At 40.5% G+C, this 13,065-nt stretch overlaps 1 protein-coding gene across 1 annotated transcript in view; it reads right to left on the bottom strand.

Moving 5' to 3' along the window:
• LOC121853588 (GATA-binding factor 5-B-like) overlaps window positions 1–3,540 on the bottom strand; it is a 40,212-nt gene extending 36,672 nt beyond the window's left edge. The window contains exon 1 of the mRNA XM_042347820.1: window positions 3,458–3,540. The gene's annotated coding sequence lies outside the window, so the exon portion shown is untranslated. The remainder of the gene's footprint in view (window positions 1–3,457) is intronic.
• Between the last annotated feature and the right edge of the window lie 9,525 nt (window positions 3,541–13,065).

Genomic DNA, 13,065 nt, shown 5'->3' with positions numbered 1-13,065 from the left:
GGGTCATCAGGTAAGGTAGGGGTCATCAGGTTAGGTAGGGGGAGGGGGAGGACTATGGTAAGGTTCTGAGTGTGTTTTATGGTAATCTGTTCAATTAAACTCATCATGTTATGTTTGTTATCAATGTTTTGTTAGGTAGTTGTTGGTTGTTGTTGTTTTTTGTTATGATTGTTGTTGTTGTTGTTGTTTGTTTGTTATGATTGTTGTTTGTTGTTGTTGTTGTTGTTGTTATTATTACTATTATTGTTGTTGGTTATGATTGTTGTTGTTGTTGTTGTTGTTATTATTATTATTGTTGTTTGTTAGCAATTAAGAATGACACTTTCCTTGTTTACATCAACACGAGGCATAAAACCAGAGTTATCATCGAAACCAAAACAATTTATATTCTTTAAGATATAACTAAAAAAAAAAAATAGTGTCTAAATAGCACATAAAACTCAGATAATATTAAGAGGTATTTCTAGTACCCGGGAAGCTGACGACTTGTTACAAATTTTTTATTTTTTTTGTAGATAAATTATTCAAACGTAGGTATAATTGTTGAGAGCTGGTCGTTGATTGGTCCTCCAGGAACAAAAAACAGGGAGGTACCAGCCAATCAGAGGGGGTAAATAACATCCTCTAATGCATCACGTCACACCTGTAGAAGCACCAGGTGCTACTATATTAATTAATAAGGATAATTATAAAATGTTGTTATTATGATTGGTTTAAAAGTTAATTATTATATTATTGTACTAAGTTAAACATTAAAATTAATTACGTATTATTTAAAGAATCACGTAAGATAAGATCCCCAGTTTATTTGACCATGATTAAATACTCCTGACGCTACCTGCTTGGGGGTTAGTAGGTTAGGTTAGATTAGGTTAGGTTTATATTAGGTTAGATTAGGTTAGAGTTGGTTAGGTTAGGTTAGTAATGTATGTTAGACAGAAAGACCATTCCTCTTGCCCTTCTCTATTTTCCTTCTCTCTCTGTCCCACTCATTTCCTTCCTTCCTTTCCTTCCTTCTTCCTTCGCCTGTCACCTCCCCGTCGACACACAAAACACCAAGACTCGCCAACTCACGCCATCACCACACGTCGCTGACTCACCTCCTCCCTATTTTGTATCCAGTTTCTCTTATTTACTTCCCTATTTCTTCCTGTTTCACTATGCACCCACTTTCTCCACCCAACAACCCACCCACCCACCCACCAGCCCCCTGAGGTATTAACTATTATTTAACAGGTGTTTAAAAGGAAAGATTTTGTGATATTTTTTTTCGATTCACCTGAAAATTAAACTCACCTTAATTTCTATACCTGAGGTTAAGAAGTTAGTTAGGTTAGGTTAGGTTAGGTTAGTTTAAGTAACTTGGGGTCGTATGACGATTTTTTTACCCTTACGGCAAAATGATAATGGCGATATTATTTTACGATGAAAATTGCCGGAAGTAACACTCATATGACGCCACATTCAGACATCGTAAAAATACAGGTACAATAATTCCCAGGTGATGACTGTATTACAAAGGTGTTTCATTAATTCAGGTGTAAATAAAAACGTATCTAAACGCTTATCTTAACTAATCTGTTGTTGTATATAATAACATCTGTTGTGGTGAGTATTGTATTACTGAGTTCTGACATTTTGACCTAATCTAACCTAAAATGACTTGACCTGGCCTAACCTAATCGAAATCGACCTGTTCTGAACTAGCTTAACCTATCGCCAAACCTAACCTCGTCTTCGTTCATCTTATTGTTCAAAATGTTTAATATTGTCAACTCATTTAACAACACTGGTCGTTGCCCTTGTTGACTTCAGGAAGGCTCTTTGACCTTGTTGATCACTGCACTGTTATCAACAAGGCTATTGTACTAGGGTGCCCACCAACCTGGTCTCATGGCTCACTGATTTCTTGGTGGACGTCGCCAGGCAGTGAGGCATCAGGCTCGGTCTCCACATTCCAACACCTCACCTGCGGTGTTCCCCAGGGGACCAAAATGGGACCACTGTGCTTCCTCATCCTGATCAACGACGTTTTATCGAACACTACAGGTGGAAGTAATGGATGACTGCACTGGGGTTTCTAGTAGACAACACCGCACCAGACTACTCTATCGCTACAGGCACCCTACAGGCTGCAGGCATGGACTACGGAGAACAAGGTCACCATCAACCACACCAAAACCGTAGTCATGCACATCAATACCGCCATCACTCCAGTGCAAGACCCAGCAGTCACAGTGGGTGCCCATCCTCCAGCTGGTGCAGTCTGCCAAACTCCTGGGTGTAACTATAGACAACAAACTTGACTGGAAGGCCCATGTAAATAACACAGTCAAGGCAGTCTCATACCGTCTCTACATGCTACGACGACTTAGGTCACTGGGGACACCCACGCTAGAGGAGGACCATCTACAACGCCTTTATTCTCCCCAAACTAACTTATGCGTCACCAGCCTGGTCGTCTTCTTCAACTCCACCCAACAACGTCGGCTAGAGAAGGTACAGAAAGGGCCTGCAGAATCATGCTCGGCGCAGAATACTCCGGCTACACCAACGCTCTTCCACCCTGGAAATGCCATCCCCGTGACCTCCACCACCAAGCACTGGAAAGGTTTGGCAGCCAACTAATGCACCACCGTCATCGCCACCTCCTGCCACCAGCAGCCCCCACCCACCTCGCACAGTCCGCCACTACAACAAAATTCAGCCCATAAGAGCCCACACCATAGATATAAGAACAGCACCATCCCATCTATTGTTAAAATAATAAACAACTGATTTATGTACTGTACAGCCCTGTAAATGTATTCAATCATATTATATCATTATGTCTAAATCAAATGTAAGTCCGTATATTTTCAGCCACCGGCTGCAACCCTATTAATAAAACCGTTTATTATTATACTATTATTATTATTTTTATTATTATTATTATTATTATTATTATTATACACAATGGGTCATACATACACACACACACACACACTCACTGTCACACACACACACTGACTGGGTCACACACACACACACACACACACTGGGTCACACACACCCACACACACACACTGAGTCACACACACACACACACACTCACACACACACACACTGTCACACGCACACTGGGTCACACACACACACTAGGTCACATACACGCACTGGGTCACACACACACACACTGGGTCACATACACACACACACTGGGTCATACACACTCACTGGGTCACACACACACACACACACACACACACACACCACTGGGTCACACACACACACACACACCATCACACACACACTCTGGTTCCTCCACACTCTCCTTGAACACCTCCTCCCCTTCCTCCCTCCACTTCCGATTGGATGCTTCCTCCATTCCCTCCACACACTTGGGTGACTGGATGCCTCCTCCCTCCCTCCCCCTCCCTCCCTCCATACTTCCCTTCACAAAAAATAATTAACTCACCTTGTAAACGCGACATTTCACTCCATACACCTGCTCGCGACATTTCACCCATACACTGCTCGCGACCCGACATAACGGGTGTTTCCTCCTCCCACCCTCCTTCCCCTCCACACACGGCCTCACACACCAACTATCCCATCCCTCTCCCATTGCTGAAAGGTGAGGTGGTGTGTGTGTGTGGTTGTGGTTAAGATAAAGCCAATATCATGCCGATAAACCATCATATCTTTTCCTCCTTCCTGTAGGACCTCAAGCCACCCACCTACCCACCCACACCCTCCTCACCTCTAACCCTCTCCTACACACCTCCTACTACACCCACCACACTCTATCATACACAGAACACATACAACATCCTCTCCCTGTAAGTGTAAAAATCAGGTCACCAGGAAATGCCATAAAGGAAGATTTAAGAAGAAATTGGCAAAGGAGATAGATTAGCAATTTACCCCACCCACCCACCTACCCACCCACCCTACCCACTCCACCCCACCCACCCACCCACCCACCCACCCACCCGGCTTTGTGTGTATGCTCAGGTTGATATCATATCATATCTATTATATATATGTATTATTTCTTGGTCTTATCTCATTCTTATCTGATTTGCTGTTGTGAGGTAGTAAGGATGTGGTGCTGGGGGAGGGAGGAGGAATACGCCCTATATCCTCACCCTACACACTATTACCCCTACCCCACACTACCACCCTCACCCCTACACACTACCACTCTCACCACACCCTCACCCTAACCTAACCTGACCTAACCTAACCTCACCCTATTGCAATGAAAGCAGCCACTGTTAGCACCACCCCCCAACACTAACTACCAACATAACTAAAGCCGCCTCCCGAAAGTTGGGAATGCTGTAAGATGCCAGCTACTTCACTCCTGAGCAGTTGCTTCAAGTATATAGGATTCATTCGTCCTAACTTGGAGGCCCTCATATCTGGGGTGGCTCTTCTTCTGTCCAACTGTTAGATAGGGTGAATCAAATGCATTTCGTCTTATTAACTCTCCTCCTTTAGTTGATAACTCTTCTTCGCCGCAATGTTGCTTCGCTCTCTCTCTTTTACAGGTGCTTTAACGGGCAATGTTCGGTGGATTTGACATCCGTACCGCCGGCAAGGCCGTGGGCTCGTAACACCCGTCTTGCTCGCGGTGCCCACTGCTCTCTGTGGCTGTCGGTCACACTAGAATAACCCGTTATAGTACATCCTTTTTCTCACACAGCCAAACTGTGGAATGCTCTGCCTTCTGTGTTTCCATACTCATACAATGTCTCACTTCAAAAGTTGGTTTTCCGGCATCTTCGTAGTGTAGATTAATTAAATCTTTCTCTTTATTTTTAATTTTTACCCGGTGAACTATACCCGTAAAAAAAAATAATAATAATCCTTATAACTCGTTTCTTTGTTTTCCTTACCATCAGTACATCACATAACACCACTTAGGTATATCAAGGTATTTCTTTATGATCTTCAGGTAACTTTTTTATAAGTCGTTTCCTGACCTCAACATAACACCTCCTCCTCCGTCTTGGTCCCACTGCCACCATCACCACAGACTATAGAGGTTGTTAGTCTTCTAAATACCATCTATCACAGAATTCATCGCTTACTATCAACATTTGGATAGAGTAGTGTATCAGTCTACGCTTAAGGTTCATGAGTCTGAATCTTTGGGGTTCGTGGTTCAGGTGGAGAGGTGAATGGAATTTAATAGTTGTCTCTACCTACACCACATTCAATCCAATTTATCCAACTATATGAAATTTTTTAATCTATATCATGTTTTCGGATCATTTCTGGCTGACCAAAGAAATATTATCATCTAATTTCGCTTCTCATCCTGTAGAAATATATACTGATCTTGATTCTGATTTCTATGGTTTTTTTATCTGTTCCATCATCTTGGGGATCATTCAATTCCCAGAAAACAGTTAATGGATAAATTTTCATAAGTTTGTCAGAGATGCATTCCAGCAGCTGATCGATCATTCCATTGGCGGTAAACCTGGCATGAAGTATTTAAAAGTTGATAATATTGACCATAAATCAGTGAAGTAAAATAAACAAATAAACAAATAAATAAATAAATAAAATCAAACCTTAAAAAACTATAAAATTAACGTTATTCTTGTTGATTAATTGTTTTAATTAACAATAACCAATAAAATAAAACAAAATACAATCAGGTTACAAGGAGTAACTTGCTTCCCTTTTTTATTAGTTCGTTTCATCGCCACACCTCCCCGCCGAGCGCTGTGGTGCTGTGTCCTTCGTAGTCTGATTTTTGTTTCATGACTATGGCTGATGACACGACTCCAGCACCACACACACACACACAGACACACACACACCAGATAATTAAACTCCCTTACATTACCTGGGGGTGTTTGGTTAGTTTGTTAGGTTAGGTTAGGTTAGGTTGTTTAATCTTCAGGAGAAATATGTTGTGCCTAATCTTCAGGTGGTCCTATTATTTTTTATGTTCATACTCAAATCGTTCAGAAGGTCGACTCAGTACTACATCTTACTTGCCATATGGACCTTACAGTTCATAGCAGCGAGGCATATATGACCTTACATACTCACTACCACGAAGACAAATCTCTCTCTCTCTCTCATGCAGACAAGGACCACCCCAGCATTAGCAATATTCTATCTCCTTATGATGCTTCTCACACTGCAGTCAGCAACACCCAACCCAAACCTGTTATAAATACCGACTCAAAATACTTTCAGTACTTTTTCTTCATTTTAGAGGTTTTGAATACACTCACTAGATGGAGTGTTTGAACCGTGTTAGAATCTGTCTCAAGGTATAGGAAGGAAGTGTCCTGTTTGCTAACTCCTCCGTGCTACACCAGCATTATAAATAAGGAAGTTTGTGCCATTTCTTAGTCAGTTCTTGCGTAACAGTTGTGTTCTTGGGGGTGATAGTGGTTCCTGGAATATGGAATCTGGTTTTGTACTTTTCACTTCAGTAAACCGTATATCCCTCCTCCCCTTTTTTTTGATGTTTTCTTATATTCTGTACTATGAGGTATTGACTATGTACTGTTGACGTCATTACATTTTGTTAAGGTGTTTTGTTTCACTCACGTTTGCAAAAAGTGTATTGCATGTTTTCATTACGTTTCGTCAAAATGTACTACCCAGGTCATTAAGTTTCTTCAAAGTGTACTATCTACGCCATTACGTCCGTCAAAGTGCTCTGCCTACGCTATTACGCTAAAGTGTGATGCCTACACCATTACGTTCGTCAAAGTGTACTGCCAACGTCATTACATTTTGTCAGAGTACTGCCTGCTCCATTATGTCCGTCAAAGTGTACTGCCTGGCCCCATTACGTCTTCAAAGTGTACTACCTACGCCATTACTGTATTCAATATGTTGTGTTCTGGGAATATTGGGATTTCTATGATAATTTTCCGTTTAGATCGATATATTGTTTTGATGCCAGTCAAATACCGTATGTGTGGAAAATAGTCGGTTTTTTTTTTTTTTACGACTTTCTTTTTGTTATATTTAAGTTTAATTAACTGATTTATTTTACTAACTCCAAGTTTGAGGGCAATTGTGATCGTAACACTTATTTGGTTCTAACCCAACCTAACCCTACCTGGGATAAGCGTTAAGCATACTAGGTTAGGTTAGGTTATGATAAGCTAGGTTTACGTTATGGTGACCAATCTTCAGTTGAAAGGTTTAGTGACCAATCTTCAGTTGAAATAAGCTAGTGACCAGTCCTCAGTTGAAATAAGCTAGGTGACCAATCTTCAGTTGAAATAAGCTAGGGGTGACCAATCCTCAGGTGAAATAAGCTTAGGGTGACCAATCCTCAGTTGAAATAAGCCAGAGTGACCAATCCTCAGTTGAAATAAGCTAGAGTGACCAATCCTCAGTTGAAATAAGGTGACCAATCTTCAGGTGAAATAAGCTAGAGGGACTAATCTTCAGGTGAAATAAGCTAGAGGGACTAATCTTCAGGTGATCAAATTAGGTTCGACCAAGTTAGACACGCGTGTAATTGGGAACACTGCAACACTTACATAACTATGTGGCACCAATGTTAACTTGTCTTCAGAGAGTAAACTATACTTACAATGGTGGCTGTCAGTGTTGCCATTTAGGAGTGATAACTTTTAGAATAAGATTGGTAAAGGTTCATAAGTTGATATATTTTTCTCGTAATTAGCTGTACTTACCTGATTGGTCTCTCTCTCTCTCGTATGTGTACTTCAGGTGTTCAATTTCTACAGGTAAGGTACTGCGACACACCAGGTAGAGCCCACACCACAAAAACGAAACGGTACAAACACCCACATTTCATAAGGTTGTTCTCACCATGTATTTAAGACTGGGAAACCGCCTATAAGGAAGAGAATTTATATTCTCTTTGACCTCGCTGGCGTAGTTGTATCCAGTGAGCTCAGTCAGTGGCGTGATAAGATAAGGGAAGAAGAGCCTTGTGGTGGACCTCTTTGTTGGACAGAACTGATAAATATTAATGTGTATGTGTTTGTAAGTACAGATGTATGTATGTATGTATGTATGTGTAGGTAGGTATGTATTTAGGGATATCTGTATGTATGTGTGTGTGTGTGTGTGTGTGTGTGTGTGTGTCATAAGAGAGCATGTATGCTTGTGTGTGAGTATATTATGCATACACGTATAGTTGGATGCGTGTAGGTGAATGTGCGTATGTACCTGTATGTATTTATGTGTATATGTACGTGTAAACAATTTATAAGCTGTTTATGATTAGACTATTATTGTCTGAACACATGTAGTCTAATCCTTAAGTTTTATATTAAACTAATTAATTCCTTCTCATATTAACACAAATTAATCGTTATATCAATTAATTTAATATCTATTTATATTTATGTTGTCTTTGATAAGCGTCGAATCTATTTAATTATTACCTGGCGCCTCATATGCCAGGTTGAAGGGGTAACTCATCTATTTTTATTTTACATGGGCTTCTGCGCATCCTGGAGGTCCACGGTGTTCTGAGGGGAATATCTACAATTGGTCCATCCAAAGAGTAACATGGTATTACTACAATCATAAACAACTATATTATCTAAGAACAACATCACAACAACAACCACAACTTGTATTGTTACAACCATAAACAACCACATTATTAAAGAACAGCATCACAACAACAACCACAATCATAATTACAAGATGCATCACCATTGAGCTGTAATCACCTGAACGTTTAGCTAAAAAAAAACTCATAAAACAATGACACTAAGAATCACAAGGAAATATAACATCACAACATTTTCACATTTAATTACAACACCGACACTTTATTCCATATAACACCACTTTGAGCGTATCACCACAACATACAACCATTCTATTAACTACAAGATCTTATAACAGTTGACATTTATTAAAAAATTACAACCACAACTGCCAAATATACAACCAACGAGTTATAGTCATTTGTTAACTAACTTGTAGCCTTAATTAACCAATAAGTATAAACAAATTAATCATCGTTACAACATCCTAATAATAAAGTCAACAACATTTGGGAATTGTCACAACATATAAACGTGTTTTACTGTACAGTGTTCAGTCTCGTCATTACAACTAAATAGAACCACTTCTACCACACCCCTTAAACCCCAAACCACCAGTATTATCTCAGTTACATTTAACCACTCACCCACAACCACTACACTCTTCTCGTCACCACCACCAGACACAACCACATCACCACCACTCAGTTGCTCTTATTGTATTTTGTTTTTAATGATGGTATTTTTATTTTTTTAATTACCCAAGTTATTAATGTAGTAATTAAGATATAGTGATGACTTTGAATTATGTAGTAGTCGAGGGCCAGTAAAGGAGAAAGACGGAACAGTGTAGTGTCTCCATCCTTTCAACTCTGCCCTGGAGGCAAGGGGTGAGATAGGACAATCAGGGGGAAAGCGCAGGGGACTTGAACTATCGCAGGTTGACTATCGTTCTCCACCTCCATTTATAGCATTTATCATATCTTTGTTTTACCCGACCTTGATAAAGTAGGAAAGAGAGGCGAGATGCGAGCAGAAGCAGACGCGGGTTTTGAGGGAGTGCGGCGGTGGTGGTGCTGCGTTTCTGGTGCCGTCCCGTCCGCTTGGAAAATATGTCACTTAGTTTGTTTACATTCCGTTTACTTGCTATTTCACGCGGTATTTTCACAAGTGTTGATATTGACATCATTTAATACGATTTTAAATATGTGGAGTGATACTTACATTATATATAAGTGATAATTTCAATACCATATTTAAGGAAAACATTTGTATTTTGTATTTAAAGAAAACATCGCAATATTAGGGAAACGGAGATACTTGTTGTTGAATTTACCGAATACAGCATAAACAATTACTTACTACCTGACAGGATTTCTATATCAGGTTATTTAATTTCAAACATCCTGACAATAAAACCAATACAATAACCTCTCATTTAATCAATATTACCAGCAAGTGTGAATTTATTTAATCGTACACCATTGTTAAGTGATATTAACAAATGTCCTTATGTAGTAATGATAAATAACAACTTAGGTAATTAACACGATATCCAAGATGTATATTGTCTTTATATAAACGTGAAATAAATGTTTATTCCTTAGTAAATTTATTTAAAGAGGAAAGTCCTCAACGAAATCGATATTAAAATTGTCTTTGTATAGTAGTTAATGATAATATAAATCTTTGAAATAATATTGAATTCCTTTGCTATCTTGGTGTTTTACTCTATATAATTATAACCTATAGCTCTATCATTCTATATAACTGTAATATTATATACCCATATCATTATTACTGTTACCCTTATATTAATGATGGCTTATTATTATTATTATTATTTATTATTATTATTATTATTATTATTATTTAACATGTTATAGAATAGTATAGAATCCATAATAGTTTTCATTTTATTTAACAGTGATCTGTGAATATTTGTCAATATAATAAATATTTAGATATACTGGCAAAGGACTCTCACACATGTGCCTCCCCTCCACCCCCACCCCTCATCCTTTCACCTCACCACATCCTCCGTGGTGGCCTGACAATGCCTGCCTCGCCCCACCCACGCCCCGCCTCTTAGAAGGCCAATGGGCGGAGCGAGCACTAACCCCGCCCAACGAGGAGGAGCCAGAGGACCCCTGATCAGAGATGCGCAGGATAAGAAAACTGAGTTAAGATTACGAGCGACTTTGATGGCGGACTGTATTGTGCCTTCACTATCACCAATGGTCGACAGTCTTGTTTTGTTTCACTTGTTTAATTGGATTGTTTGGGGTGGTTGTGGTCATTGTTTGTTTAATTGGTTGATAGAGTAGTTTGTTTAGGTTGTGTTGTTTGGGGGTCTTGTAGTTATGGTTGTTTGAGTTGGTTTAGGCCCTGTGGCTGGTTGCTTTGATAATTTTGGTTAACATTTGGTTGATGTTGTTGATAGGTTATCGATCTGATTGTTTTAAGAATGATTTTTGATTGATTTGGTTGTTTGGTTGATCAGTTTGTTTGTTGTTATTGTCATAATTGATTGGTTTGGTTATCGATCCCATGATTGGTTAGTTAAGTAGTTGTGATTATTGATTGGTCGGTTTTAGTTGTTTATTTTACTTATTATCGTCTCTTTAATTGGTGATTGGTTGATTAGGTAATTTGTTTTGGTAAAGAAGGGAGAGAGAGAGAGGAAAATACAAGTAAAAATACAATCACTTTAAATGACGTCACATGAAATTAAAACATTTAGGTAAGATATTTAAGGTAAAATATTTAAGGTAAGTTAATTTTAGGTATAGTATTAAGGTAAGAGATAAGGGTAAAAGGGTAATATATAAATGACTGAGGGAAAGGTTAGGAGATAAGGGGTGAGTGAGGGAGGGGAGTAGGAAGAGGGTAATAATGGATGTGTTGGAGAGAGAGAGAGAGAGAGGGAGAAAGTGAGAGGAAAGAAGGGGGAGAGGGGAGAGAGGAAAGAGAATGACTGAGAAGGGAGAGAGAGAGAGAGAGAGAGGGGAGGGGAGAAAGTGAGAGGGAAAGAATGACTAGGAGAAGGAAGAAAGAGAGAGAGAGAGTGGGGGAGGAGACAGACAGACAGCAAAATAGATGAGTGAGGGGAGGTGTGTGTGTGTGTGAGGGGTGGCCAAGGTTTTATCAGGGAGCGGTGCCCTTGCGGTCTCACTTCACGCCTTATCACCTCGTCCCCACCTGCTAGACAACTACTATCTGGGGGCGTGGGGGCGTGGGGGAGGGGGAGAGAGAGGTAAAAAGGGGTATGGGGCTGTGAAGGGAAAAGAAGAGAGGGGTGGGGGAACTTGGATGAGAGGAGAGGTGTGGAAGAGGTCAAGGGAGAGGGTGGGAAAGGGTAGGGGGTGTGGGGGGATAGAAAGCGTGGGACGGAAGGGGAGAGGTAGAAAGTGTGGAAGAAGTCAAGAGAGAGAGAGAGGTTGGGAGGGAAAGGAGAGGAAGAGGCGTGGGAGAGGAGGAGAAGAGGTAGAAGTAGTGTGATGGGAAAAGGGATTACAGGAGAGAGAGAGAGAGAGAGAGAGAGAGAGAGAGAGAGAGAGAGGTGGATGGAGAGAATGAATGAAAGGGAGAGAGGGATGGAAGGAGGGATCTAGAGAGGGAGGTAGTGGGCAGGTCATCTAAGGAGGTCATTACTGGAGGTCGTGATAGTTCCAAGAGGTTGTTTCACCTCAATGGCTCGTTAGCGGTTTAGTATATGGCCGTCAGTCTGCCGGTGTATCATGCGTTCTCCCTTACTTTATTTATTTGTTCGTTAATGTTCTTGTTTAGAGTATTAGGCAGGGTAAGGCAGGGTGGTGGCGTGTCTGGCAGGGTGGTGGAGTGCCAGGCAGGGTGGTGGAGTGCCAGGCAGAGTAGGAGTGTGTGACAGGGTAAGGTAGGGTTTAGTGTAGTGCCAGGCAGGGTGGTGGTGTGCTAGGTTGGGTCTGGCAGGGTAGTGGAGAGTTTGGCAGAGTAGTGGAGAGTTTGGCAGAGTAGTAGAGTGCCAGGCAGGGTGGAGGTGGGTGCTGCTGCTGGACGGGTGTGTATAAGCGTTAAGATAATCTCAAGAGTGTTGGAGCTTAAAATATAACGCTACTTAAAGCCCTCCCAGCCTCCCAGCGTCTCTCTCTCTCGATCCCCCCTAAGCATGAGGACTTATTTCCACGTGAGTACAATGTCATCGTACTCAAGGGAATAGATCATTGTATTCAAATAGCTAAGACATTGTATACTCTTGAGGATTAATTCATCGCATTCAATGAGTTATCGTACTTAAGGGATAGATATCGTACACAAGGGGTTAAAATATCGTACACAAGGGGTTAAAATATCGTACTCAAGGGGTTAAAATATCGTACTCAAGGGAAATATCGTACTCAAGGGGTTAAAATATCGTACTCAAGGGGTTAAAATATCGTACTCAAGGGTTAAAATATCGTACTAAGGTTAAATATCGTACACAAGGTTAAAATATCGTACAAGGTTAAAATATCACCAAGGGTTAAAATATCGTACTCAAGGGGTTAAAATATCGTACAAGGGTTAAAACGTACCAAGGTTA

This window comes from Homarus americanus, unplaced genomic scaffold (genome assembly GCF_018991925.1).
Source record: "Homarus americanus isolate GMGI-L3 unplaced genomic scaffold, GMGI_Hamer_2.0 scaffold4896, whole genome shotgun sequence".
NCBI classification, from domain to species: Eukaryota; Metazoa; Arthropoda; class Malacostraca; order Decapoda; family Nephropidae; genus Homarus; species Homarus americanus.
Note: the sequence above shows the minus strand (reverse complement) of the source record. Positions and strands in the feature narration are given on the sequence as shown.